This window comes from Vombatus ursinus, unplaced genomic scaffold (genome assembly GCF_900497805.2).
Source record: "Vombatus ursinus unplaced genomic scaffold, bare-nosed wombat genome assembly UNPS02009770.1, whole genome shotgun sequence".
In the NCBI taxonomy this organism is placed as follows: domain Eukaryota; kingdom Metazoa; phylum Chordata; class Mammalia; order Diprotodontia; family Vombatidae; genus Vombatus; species Vombatus ursinus.
In genome coordinates this window covers 9,915,129-9,926,652 of record NW_020949548.1, presented here as the reverse complement: position 1 = coordinate 9,926,652, position 11,524 = coordinate 9,915,129, and the positions used below count along the sequence as shown (strand labels likewise).

The window sequence follows — 11,524 nt, the reverse complement described above, 5'->3', positions numbered from 1 at the left end:
GCCTGGGCAAGTCTGTCTCAGTTTCCACATCTGTAAAAAGGGGATCATAATAACACCTACTTTCTAGGATTGTGGTGAGGATTACATGAGATGATATCTGTCAAACACTCTGTAATGCTAGCTATGCTTATGTGCCCTCTAGTTCTGAGGTACCTCCTCTGTTCTGATCTTTCTGATATCACTGACAGTGAGCGGTTCAAGTAATCAGTATCTTCCAGGTCTTTCAGTTCCTGAGGATTTAGTTTATCGGTGATTTGGTTAATCAAGTACTGCGTAAAGAGCTATTTAAATTATGGCTATTGTTATTATGAATACAAATAAAAGAGCCTGGAGAAAGGAGTAGGTATACCAGGAAAGAGAAGAGAGTTATAAGAAAGGAAAAACTGGGGTGTGAAGTTTAGATGAAGTTGGAATAGATCCAAAAGATAAAAGCACTAGGATTCCAATTAAATTGCTAGCTACTTATGACCAAATACTTCTATTTATTTCATCTCCTTCTAGAGTACACAAGATAGCAAGTAGCTCTGTGAATGCTGTTGACTGACTGATCTTAAAAGGCATTCTGCTTTTATTGACTACCAAATTCTTGCAAGGCAGTCTCTGTGGGGGATAAAAAGATGTACCAGGAAGTTCTGTTATCTAGTTTATAGTCTAAAAATGAATAATTCCAGGAATAAGGAGATAGGGTGAACAGTAAACCTACCTCAGCTTGTTTGTTCTCAAATTTATATATGCAGTCCTAATCCCTCTCTTGATGTAGTCTGGGGTTTCTTAACCTAGGGTTCATTAACTTTAAAAAAGGAGTTTGATAATTTTATTTCAATGTACTTGGTTTCCTTTGCAATCCTATGAATTTCATTTTAGGCATTTAAAATATGTGATTAAGGGTCCATAAGCTTCATTAGATTGCTAAAGAGGTCCATGACACAAATCCCTCAGCTAGTTCCATATTAACAGCAGTCTACTGAACATCTCCATCTAGATGTCTGCTAGGCATCTCAAACAACTCAAAATGGAACTCATCTTCCCCTCCCTTAATCCCATTTCTCCAGACTTCCCTGTTTCTAATGGGGACAACATCCTTCTAAGCACCCAGGTTTTCAGTTTCTTCCCTCATTTTCAACAGTCCCTTCCTCTCTTCCCCATATCCAATCAGTTATCAAGTATTGTCAGTTCTACCTTCCTAATAGTTTTCCTGTTCTCTTCTCACTTTTCACACAGGCCGCTCCTTTGGATGAGACCCTCATCAGCTTTTGGTTGGGACTACCTCAAAAGCCTCCGAATTAGTCCCGTTTGCAGTGTTTCCTTCTTCCATTCATTTTTCCATATAGCATCAAAAATCACCTTCCCTGTTCCCACATCACTTCTCTGTTTAAGAATCTCTAGTACCAGCTAGCTCCCTTTTGCCTCCAGGATAAAATACTACTTCTACCTCCTGACATTTAAAACTCTTTCCAATTTGGCCCTAGCAACCTAGTTCCCTTTACACACTTTCCCTTTCTATTTGCTGTTCTCAGAAACCCTAATTCCACCTTTCACCTCCCTGCCTTGGTCAGGCAGTCTCTCTTGACACTCCCTTTCCCCTACTCCCTCACAATGTGTACTCTCACCTTTGCCTCTCAAAATCCCTAACTTCCCCATAGATTTCTGTCTGGCATGACCTCCTCGACGCTTTTCCTGGTCCTCTTGTCAGTATCTTCTTCTCAATTTGCCTTGACCATACTTTGTTTGTATGCTAGTGGCAACCTGTCAAACCTACAAAATGAACCTTAAGAGTGGAATTTTTTTAAAAATGTTTGTCTTTGTAGCTTCAGATTCCAGCACAGTGTTCTGCACATGTACCTAATGAATGCCTGGAGAATTGAAATTCCTCCTCTGTGAAATAATGGGTTGGCCTGACATTCCTTCCAGTTCAAAATATACGGACCTGAAAGAGGATAACAGGAGACCCCAACACCGTCACCAGTGCTTGGCACAAAGAGAGCACTTAATAAATGCTTGTTGACTTAGCTCGACTCACCCTTCCTACCTCTCTGGGTGGTTTCGAGGACACTGCTCGGTCAAACCCTAAATTAGCTAGAAAAGGACCTTGCTGGTTTTATACGTCAGTTTTAATGTATGACCTCTGAGAAGGTCCTTTAACTATTACGTGCCTCAGTTTCCTCATCTGCACGCACAACGACTGCGGTAACCTCAAGCGCCCAGGGTCCAAGGCTCTGCCGGGAGACAAAATGAATCGGTGGGCTGGAAAGCTGCCGGGGCGGTCAGGGAGAAAGCGCCGCGGACTGAAGAGGATCTTGGAGTGAGGGCCAATTCCAACTGCGGGCGCCGGGTCGGGATACGCCGCAGCCCCGTAGCCAGCCCAAGGAGCTGGGAGGTCGAGCTGGAATGACTCGGCATCGAGCAATGCAGGGTCACGGAAGGCAACAGGTGCTCACTCCGGCGCTGGCTGAGGAATACGGACAACCGGGGCAGTGAGGTGGGGAAGAACCCTATGGAAAAGGAAGAGCCCGCGCTGATTGGAGGGCTCTCCAGGGTGTGAACTTTAGGTGCATTTGATGATTGGTTGGGATGAAGCGTCAGGTAGACCGCCCGGCCTTCCTGCTGCCCCGCCTCCTTGACGTCCCTCTATTGGCCAGAGCCCCTCCCTAGACTCTCAACGATTGGTGAATCTGGCCCACAGAGTCGAGCGGCGATTGGCGAGCGGTGGCCGCCGAACCGGGGTCCCTCTGGGCTTTCTGATTGGCTCGTGGAGAGAGGCAGGTATCCGGGCTTCCTGGCTCCTCCATTGGAGGGAGGAGTAAAGGGGGGTTGGGCTCTACGATTGGTGGGCTGGGGGCCGGGCCTGGGCCGGCGGGGAGCGGATTGGTCGGAAAGTAGGTTAGTGGTGCGACATTTAGGGAAGGCAGAAAGTAGGTCAGGGACGGAGGTGCCTGTTTACTGGAGTGGAGCTCGCAGTTGCCTCCTCCTCTGCCACCGCCGCTGCTGCCGCTGCCGCTGCCGCTGCCGCTGCCGCCGCGAAAACTGAGGAGAGCTGGGACCCCGGACTGCGCGCCCTCCGGGCAGCTCGCCCGCCCACGGTGAGTCCCTCCGGCTGGCCCGGCGGCGGGGAGACGAGAGGCTCTGGGCCCCGGCTTGGGCTCCGGCTGCCCTCAGGGACCGTTGACGCCCTTAAAGGCACAGTGCCCCCGGGCCGCCGAGCGCCCTCGGACGGTCTGTCTCCCTTAAAGGCACAGACCCCTCCCCCCCCCCCCGCTCCCCCTCCAGCCGGGACTGAGAGGGCAGCCTCTCTTAAAGGCGCACAGCGACCGTTCTCCCTCCAGTTGCCCCCAGCTGGAGCGGGGGTGGGGGGGCCGCAGAGGTTCCTGCTGTCACCTTAAAGGTGCAGGGTTCCCAATTCACTCACCAGACCCTGCCCCTCTCTCTTTCCAATTCATCTCTACCTGTAATGGGGGAGGGGAGACCGCTTGCTGCCTCTTAAAGGGACAGTCCCTCCCCCAGAGAGAAATTATTGGGGAATGGGGGAGCTGTGGCAGGCTGGCGCGAGTGTGTTTCAGGGAAGCGGGGAAATCGACGTAAGCCTTGGGCAGGTTTCGAGAGGGGCTGTTCTCCATCCCCTCCCCGTCTTGGCCCTGAGCAGTTCAGTTCAATTCAATTCAATAAACATTTATTAAACGCCTACTGTGTGTCAGCCACTGTGCTAAGTCCCGGGGATACAAAAAGAGGCTGAGGACATGCCCGGCTTTGGGGGTGGGGAAAGAGGGAATGGGGGTGCAAGTTGGTGGTTTGGGGGGGACTGGGCCTGCCACCCCCCGACCTTGGCAGGTGCCCGGCTTGCTCCGTGCTGTGGCTAGTTACTTCCCTTTGCCCAAGCGTTGGAGGGAGGAGGGGTTGAGGGGATGGCTGGATCGCCTGCTGAGCGTGAGAGATGATGGGCCCCTGAGTCCATCGGGTTGGACTTCCACCCGGGATTTGTTAATTGTTTGAAATTTGGACCCGGCACGGTTTTGCCCAGAGTCCCCGGGAGCAGCCTGGAGTCGAACTGGTGCTGAGAGGACGGGTGGTGCTTCTGGGGCGCGTTGTTAGCTCCCCGGGTCCCTGGGGAGAGCCTCTGTCGAAGTCGCGAAGGCCGAAGGGGGTGGTGGAACCACCAGGGTTTGACAGATGTCAGGGGAGCGGGGGAGGGGGGGAGGTTCGTGTGTTTGTCTGGTGTCAACAGCAAAACTAACCCTTGTTTGCTCAGTGAATGGGACTGAAGATAAAAATAAGACTTGCTTTCTGTGACTCTCATATTACACAAGTCTTTCCTCCAGGTGAAAGGGGGAGGGATTCAAGAGAGGGAAGTGTGTTTTGGGGGTGGAAAAAAGTCATTGCACTTGGTATGGCTTTAGGTATGTTTGTCTTTTTTTTTTAAGTTTAGGTTGAGGTAACTGACCTGAACTGAACCCGCTTGGCTTGGGTCCCTGCCTACTTTATAGGCTGCTCCACCTTCAAGGTTTCACCCTTCACACTGCAATAAATGGTTTCCGTGTTTCAGTGGAAAATAAAAATTAACGTTTTCTTAATTGTGTTTTGAATAGTTGATTTAGTATATCAACAAGCAATCCTTAACAGTACTTGATTTTGAAAAGGTACTTTTAAAATTTGGTGTTTCAAAGCTGCATTTTGGGTATCATTCATTCTGATAGGTGTCTTATAGTTGTCATTTATATTTCTGTCATCTGCTGCTATTATATGATAAACTATTGATAAAATGTTCATTGTACTAGATAATGACTTTGGTTTCTGATGTGAATTTGGCTAGGTGGGATTCTTAATTCGTTGATTGTTGAGTTCAAAGTAATTTTTACCATTGGTAATTTTGAGCAATGCCTTAATTTTCTTCCAAGTTATTCTTCAGTCTTGTCCAACCCTCAATGACCCGGTTTTTTTTTTTTGTTTGTTTGTTTGTTTGTTTGTTTTTTGTTTTGGCAAAGATACTGGAGTGGTTTGCTGTTTCCTTCTCCAGCTTATTTTACAGATGAGGAAGCTGAGGCAAATAGGGTTAAGTGACTTGCCCAGGGTCACGCAGCTAAGTAAGTGTCTGAGGCCAGAGTTGAACTCTTGAAGTTGAGTTTTCCTGATTCCAAACCCAGTGCTCTGTCTGCTGTGCCACCTACCTGTCCCTTCCTTCCAAGAGAAAAGCATTACTTTAAATTTGGTCACCATATCAGTACATCCTGAAATATTAAAAATTTCAGTTTTCAGTTCACATTTTATTGCCAAGTCTTAAAAATGGTTCACTTAATACATTTAAGATGAATTTTTAAAATTAATTTCTGATGCAGGATTTGAAACTATGTACAATCAGACAATTGGATGTCTAGTGGAATTTCCATATTTTAGATGTAAAAAGTGACTAGCTTAAATTAAAACATGGCATGATTTAATTTTGCATTAATTATTATTTTAACATCAAACATAAAAGTACTTCCTTCTCTTTGTGATGTATAGCCAGCCTTTTATAGATGTAAGGACACTAGACTCTAGGAGTCAGGAGACCTGGGTACAAAGTCCAACCCTGGCATCTACTACCTTTGTGATTTTGGGTAAGTCATTTAACCACGGAGAGCCTTATAAGGTCTCTCACCTGTAAATGAAAGGGTTGGACAAGAGGATCTCTAGAGTCTGACCTTTCCAGCCCTAACCTTCTAAATATAACTAATTAGAAACTCAGAAAAAATATATTTACCTGCTGAATATCTCTGAAGTGTTTTAACTCTTTTCAACTATTCCCCAGATATTCTGGGGAAAGCATTTTCTTCAGGCTTCAAGATATAGATGGCATGCTTTCAAATTTTGAGAAGATAAAAACCTAGGAGGACTGTCTAAAATTGACTTGGGATGTGAAAGAATCCTAGCTTCAGTGATGACACGCAAATTTAATCAGAGCTAAATTTAATAAAATAAAATAGAGATAAATGTAACTGGGGTTAAAAAAATTTTCAGCTGAACAAACTGTTAAAGATACATAGGATGAGGAAACCATGGCTAGGCAGGGGTTCATATGAAAAAGACCTCAGGGATTTGAGTGGTATTGCAAACAGCATGAGGCCAAGTTGTTTCATGGCAGCCAGAAACACTAATGTGATCTCAGATTGCATTCGTAGAAGAGTGTTGTCGAGGAGAAAGTGACATTTGCCTTGCAGTCTGCCTTGGTCATGTCACATCTAAAGTTTTGTGATCAGCTCTAGGTTCTACATTTTAATGACATTGTCAAAGTAATTCATGTATAAGGAAGGTCACGGGGATAGTGAGAGTGGTGGGGAAGGAGTTGAAATTCTCTTATCTGAGGAATGCCCGTAGCAAATGGGGATGTTTAGCCTGGGAAGAGAGGACTTAGGGGAAATATAATCACTGTCTTTGGGAGATGGAATAATGTCCTGCTTGGCCTTAGGAAGACCTATGCACAGTGGGAGGAAGTTTCAGGGTTTTGCTTACCATGAGAGAAAAAAAAAAAACAACACCTTTTTAATAGTAAAGCTGTCAAAAAATGGAATGGGCTGCTTTGAAACGTAATGAGTTCCCACTTAACAAAAGTATGTTAGAGGAAATTCATGCCTCAGTTAAGGAATTCATATTCTACATGTGGTCGATAAGAGTAGAGTTCATTGGACTTATTAGCTCCCGTATTTAAACTAGATGAGTTCTAAAGTCCCTTCCAACTCCAAGATTCTCTGTTTCTGTGGCATAGAATCATTAAGGTAGAGTTGGATTGAACATAACGTTTATGAAGCACCTACTACTTCATGGCATTGTAAAGGCCTCAGATACCTTCTTTCAGTCCAACTCCCTCATGTTATAGATAAGGAAATAAGCGAGAAGTTTAAGTGACTTGCCCAGTGTCATACAGATAGTGGCAGAAGCAGGCCTACGGCCTAACCCTCCTGATTCACAATCCAGTCTTTCCATTCAGTCATATTATATTTGTAGCAGGGCAGGAAAAGGAAGTAAATGTAATTTCTTCCTTTATGTTAGAGTCTGTATTTTCTGCATAGTTTACATATTCCAGTTTTGTACTAGCAGTATAAACTGACTTAGTGAGAACACCAGGAGCATAATGATGCAGAAATTAAACATTTTTGGCCTTGTTTTGAGATAAGTATTGTCTTCTGTCCATTATTTATTGACTTATTTCTGATGAAGTAACACTTCTGCTAGAATCAAAGTCCTTTTTCAAAAGATTAAAGAGTTCCTGTAGACAATCATGTAAGATTTTAAATGTCAAAAAACAAATATTTCTTTGGTGTTGGTATTGTTCTTCTAATGTAGACTGTGACGCCTTTAGAACTTCGTACAACTGTCTTTGAGAGTTGTGGCCGAAACATGCATACAATGTCCCCAAAGTCTTTGTGCAGTTTTTTCTTAAAATTGTGTTTGTGTATGTTTGGGCGCTATTTAATTAAATGCATAGAAATCAATGAAATCACTAAGGGAGAAAAGAAAAAAGGGCCCTGAATAGAGTCTTATGGGACACTTGAAAGATTGCTGTGACTTAACAATGGAAGTATTCCAATGAATAAATATTGAACTTTATTTCATAAAATACTGACTTAATATAGAACTTTTCCCCATAAAGTTTATAAAACCCGTAATTGGTATTTTTATCATGTACTTATATATAGTTTTTTTCTTCTCGTTTAATGTGCTGTGCCTGATACAAAGTTGTGCCAGGTATTGCTGCTAATTCTATAAGGAGTTTATAATTTAATAGGGAAGATAAAACTGTTATTTCATAATACTCAGTGGCATGTAAGCTCCTTGAAGTCAGGGAATGATTTGTTTTTGTCTTTGAATTAGCATCTGGCACATAGTTAATAAGTGTTTGTTGAGTCAAATTGAATTATATTTTCAAATATACATATACATACACATGTATACATTATTTATATAAATACAAATTCTGGATGGCTAGAGTAGAGCATCTATAGAATCCTAGTATCTTGGAATTGTAAGGGATTTCAGAGGTCATTTAGTCAAATCCCCTGTGATATAGGAATCCCTTTTTCCAGAGTCTCTGATAGATAACTAATAATTCAGTCTGTGTGTGAAGAATTCCAGTGACAGAAGCACGTTGTTTGATGAAGTGGGCCATCCCATTTTGGGAGATCTGTGATTGCTAGGAAGTTCTTCCTTAAGCTGAAACAAAGATCTGCCTCTCTGTAACTTTGATTCATTGGACCTTTGATCCATTGGACACATTTTGCCCCCTGATGTCAAGCATAATAAGTCTAAATCCCTTTTCCCCATAAAGACTACAGTCATGGTCTCCCAAAATTGTCAGAGTTGCTGTTATAACCCTTGAGGCCTCCTTCATAAAGGGACCCTCAGAGAGCTACTGCAAGGCATTTTGTTTGGTCAGTATGCACTTAAAATCATTAAGTCACAAGTCCCCACCAATGTATTGTTTTAAGAGTCAACCAGAAGGTGTAGAAATTCAAAACAAACAGTAAAATAATTGACAAGAAAGATTTTCCCCATTCATATATCCTGCCCTTCCACATGTTACCATCTGCCAACAGTGGTAGAGGGAAGATATATAGGATCATGGCATGGAGGAGCACACCCATAGGCAATGTGTATGGTCAAGGAACTTATATGACCAGGGGAGCACCCACCTCCAGTGCTGTAGCAGTACTGATATTCTCTAGTAGTAGAATTGCTTTCTGTTGGGTGTCTCCACTAAGGTGCTTTTGCTTTCTGCTACCACCAGCTGGTCATTAGATGCAATTCAGCAGCCCTCAGGGTTATCTTAAGCTCTTTTGTGATTCAGGCCCCAAACTAGGTTCCTAGCTAGCTAGAGAAGCCCTTAGAAATTTTCGAGTCTGTCTTTTGAATTGCTCTTTCCCCTGCTGCTGCTAAGGTTCTTTTTTTATTTTATTTTATTTTGTTTTATTTTATTTATTTATTTTTTTGTTTTTAGGCAACTGGGGTTAAGTGACTTGCCCAGGGTCACACAGCTAGTTAGTGACAAGTGTTTGGTCTGAGGCCAGATTTGAACTCAGGTCCTCCTGACTTCAGGGCCATTGCTCTATCCATTGCGCCACCTAGCTACCCCTGCTAAGGTTCTTTAAGTCTTAATTCTTATCTGAACTATGACCCCAAATCCCTTTTCTTTCTTTCTTTTTTAAAATAATTTTTTCCTCAGTTATATGTAAAGACAATTTTAAACATTCACTTAGAAAAAATTTTGAATTCCAAATTTTCTCCTTCCCTCACCTCCTCCCTCCCCAAGATGGTAAGCAATGTAATATAGGTTATATGTATGTAATCATATAAAACATATTTCCATATTAGTCATGTTGCAAAAGAATAAATAAACCAAAAGAAAACACACACACACACACACACACACACACAGAAAGTGAAAAATAGTATGCTTCAGTCTGCATTCAGATTCCGTCAGTTCTTTCTCTGGATGTAGATAGCCTTTTTCATCATGAGTCCTTTGGAATTGTCTTGGATCATTATGTTGCTGAGAAGAGCTAAGTCATTCACGTTTATCTTCTTTACAGTATTGCTGTTACTGTGTACAGTGTTCTGGTTCTGCTCACTTCACTTTGCATCAGTTTGTGTAAGTCCAGGTTTTTCTGAAATCAGCCTGCTTGTCATTTCTTATAGTACAATAGTATTCCATTATAATCATGTACCACAACTTGTTCAACCGTTCATCAATTGATAGACATCCCCTCGATTTCCAATTCTTTGCCACCACAAAAAGAGCTGCTGTAAATATATTTGTACAAATAGGTCCTTTCCCCTTTCTTTTAAAATCTTTGGGATATAGTAGTATTGCTGGATCAAAGGTATGAACAGGTTGATTGCCCTTTGAGCATAATTCCAAATTGCTCTCCAGAATGGTTGGATCAGTTCACAACTCCACCAACAATGCATTAGTGTTCCAATTTTCACACATCTTCTCTAACAATTATCACTTTTTTTTTTGTCATAATAGCCAGTCTGATAGGTGTGAGGTGGTACCTGAGAGTTGTTTTACTTTGCATTTCTCTGATCAATAGTGATTTAGAGCATTTTTTCATATGACTATAGATAGCTTTAATTTCTTCAGCTGAAAACTGCCTATTCATATGCTTTGCCTGTTTATCAATTGGGGAATGACTTATATTCTTATAAATTTGACTCAGTTTTCTATATATTTGAGAAATGAAGGCTTTATCCAAGGTACTTGTAAAAATTGTTTCCCAGCTTTCTGCTTTCCTTCTAATCTTGGTTTCATTGATTTTGTTTGTGCAAAAACTTTTTAATTTAATATAATCAAAAGTATCCATTTTTATCTCATAATACTATCTCTTGTTTGATCATAAATCCTTCCCTTCTCTAATTTACTTATGGTATCACCTTTTATATCTAAATCATGTACCCATTTTGACCTTTTCTTGGTAACCTGAATTTCTTTTCACTACTAGCACACCTCTACATTATTAATTTGAATTCCCTTCAAACAACCCTGAGTATTCCACTACGCAAAACTTCAAAGGAGCTGGGATGAAGAGATTTTTTTTTTCAGCTCCCATGATGTCCTTGGTTCTTACACAGAACAACTTCAGAGCAAAACTGAAAATTCCTAGGTGAGTCTGGTAATGCTGGCAAACTCTGCCCTACTTCCCCAGCAATCAGAATCACTTACTCCCTAAGTTATGAAGCACCAGCATGTGTGTGAATGACACAATTGTTCTCAAGAGAATTTTATCCTTCCTCCCTTATTGGTACAGCTTACCTTAAGAACAGGTTTGGTACTGATTTGGCCATTGCCCCCCAGAATTAGTTAGGATTCACAGAAAAGAACATGTTAGAAGTTAGGAGAAGCAACATAGATTTGGAGTCTGAGAATTCCAGTTGGAATCCCACCTTGTTTTTTAATACCTCTGTGACTATGGTTAACTTGCTTCTCTCAAAACTTTAGTGTCCTTATATGTAAACTGAGGCAGTTGAACTAGATGGTTTATGTCTAAGCTCTTTTCTAGTTTTAAATCCTATGGAATCTATGTAAGTGTTACCTTAAAAAAGATCCTCTTATGAATTTTTGTTTCTCTTGGGTTGTTTGTTTGTTTGTTTTGTCTTCCTCTCCTTTTATTTCATTAATACGGGCCTATGTGTCTTTGTTAATTCCTGTTCAGTCAGCTCATTGGTGATGGGGGAGTTTAACAATTCCTTTTCTCCATATCTGAAAATCCGTCACCTTAAACGCCGTTATTTCTCTTATTGGAGAAACACCCCTCAGGTACTGTTCCCACATTCTTTCCTTTCCCTCAGATTTTCAGCTGCTTGCCAACTTCTTAACCTAAGAATTGGGGGGGGGGGGGTAGGTAGGCCTGTAGAATTTTAAAATGCTATCTGCTAAAAATAAATTTAGACAGTAAGGGAAAACAATGTTATGTCAAGAACATGTTATATAAAATGTGCTATATGTGGTTCGTTCTCCTCTATACCATCTAGTAAATTTGTGTTCGGTATTTTTCCGAAG

The 11,524-nt window shown here is 42.0% G+C and overlaps 1 protein-coding gene across 4 annotated transcripts in view; it reads left to right on the top strand.

Moving 5' to 3' along the window:
• Nucleotides 1–2,983: 2,983 nt before the first annotated feature.
• ARNTL (aryl hydrocarbon receptor nuclear translocator like) overlaps nucleotides 2,984–11,524 on the top strand; it is a 90,714-nt gene continuing 82,173 nt past the window's right edge. For 3 of the 4 annotated variants that reach the window (XM_027852604.1, XM_027852605.1, XM_027852602.1), the window contains exon 1: nucleotides 2,984–3,080. The gene's annotated coding sequence lies outside the window, so the exon portion shown is untranslated. The remainder of the gene's footprint in view (nucleotides 3,081–11,524) is intronic. The other variant, XM_027852603.1, reaches the window with a different exon arrangement.